Source organism: Silene latifolia, chromosome 9 (assembly GCF_048544455.1).
Source record: "Silene latifolia isolate original U9 population chromosome 9, ASM4854445v1, whole genome shotgun sequence".
NCBI lineage: Eukaryota > Viridiplantae > Streptophyta > Magnoliopsida > Caryophyllales > Caryophyllaceae > Silene > Silene latifolia.
The window spans coordinates 14169266-14170835 of NC_133534.1; positions in this window are offsets into that span (position 1 = coordinate 14169266).

Genomic DNA, 1570 nt, shown 5'->3' on the forward strand with positions numbered 1-1570 from the left:
TCCGATCCGATATTGGACCAGAATTTTTCGGTTTGGACCCGAAAGATTGAAATTATTGTTATTTAATTTTTTTTCTAAAAATATTATTTTTAAGCTGGAATTTAAAAAGGTGGGTATGTAAAAATAATTTCGGTCTTATTATTTGATTTACATAACAAGCCATTGATATAATAAAATATAAAATGAACGAAATATTTTATTTGTGTAGGGAGATATTTTATTATTTAATAGTGGCATCAATGATTATTCACAAAGCTTTTGTAGAAATAGAAGCAGTAGCAGCAATTTGCTACTACTTCTGTTTCTAGGGGATAGTTTTAGAAAAAGGCTTAAAACTGTTTCTATATTACTAAAAAGTGTTTGGCCTCACTTTTGATTTGTAGTTGAAAAAACAGTTTTCAAATGTGGCCAAACACCACCTAAAACGAGTGGAGATACTCTGTCTCATTTGGTATCCCAATGTGTGTGCCACTCCAATGACCTTGTAACACATCAACAAATTAATATAATTATTGCAATATTTTATTTTGCATTAAGTGATGTGTCAAAAGGTGGGTGTGGTGGCACACAAAATGCGACATAAAAGTGGGACAGAAGATCCTTAAAGCATCTCCAATGGACAACCACAAGATAGAGTAGCTTAGTTTGTCAAGACGGTTTTTTAAGCTAATTTGCTCTTCGACTACATACCGCTCCAATGGTTGGCTACAACACTTAGGCTATGTTTGGCAAGACATTTCAGGTACCTGATTTGACCAAGCAACCTGATTTGACTAATATTTCAGGTAGTTGTTTTACCTAGTGCTGTTTGGTAAAGTCATTTCAGGTACCTGAAATGACTTTTCAGGTACCTGAAATGAAAAGCTACTTCAGGTAGCTTTTTAAAGTTTCAGGTAGCTGAAATGTTCTACTTTACATATTTACCCTTTATTTAAATTAATTTATTATAATTAATAATGTCCTTTTATGTCATTTTGTAAAAAATCAGTTACCTTTTCAATTAGTTTTACCAAACACTTTACAATTAATCAGCTACCTTATCAGTTTCCAATTTTCAGCTACTTTTTCAGGTACCTTTTTAATTTCAGTCACCTTATCAGGTTTCAGGTACCTTTTCAGTCAGTTTTACCAAACAGAGCCTTACTAATTTTATAGGACCCACATTAAAATTTTCCACCAATAAAAAATTTTACTTTTTATTTTTTTTTAATCCAAGCTACATGCTTGGTAGAGCTACAATGCTCAAAAGCTACACCCATTTTTTCATAATCCAATGGTAAGCTACTTGCTTGCTATTTTACAAATATTACAAACAAGTTCCTTTTACAAACCATTGGAGTTGCTCTTACTGACCTAAAACTCTTGAGAGAAAGCTTTACTGGCCTAGTAGTCCTACCTGGTAAGCCGAATAATCTACACCAAATTAAGAAGAAAAAAAGGGTTTATTAAGTTGGTAAGAGATCCATTTTTCTACGGTCCTTTAAGTTAGTAACTCTTTTATCGTCCTCGTAAGCACTTAATGTTAACTAGTAATGAGTTGCTCTAACTTAATTACATTTTTCAAGCTCAA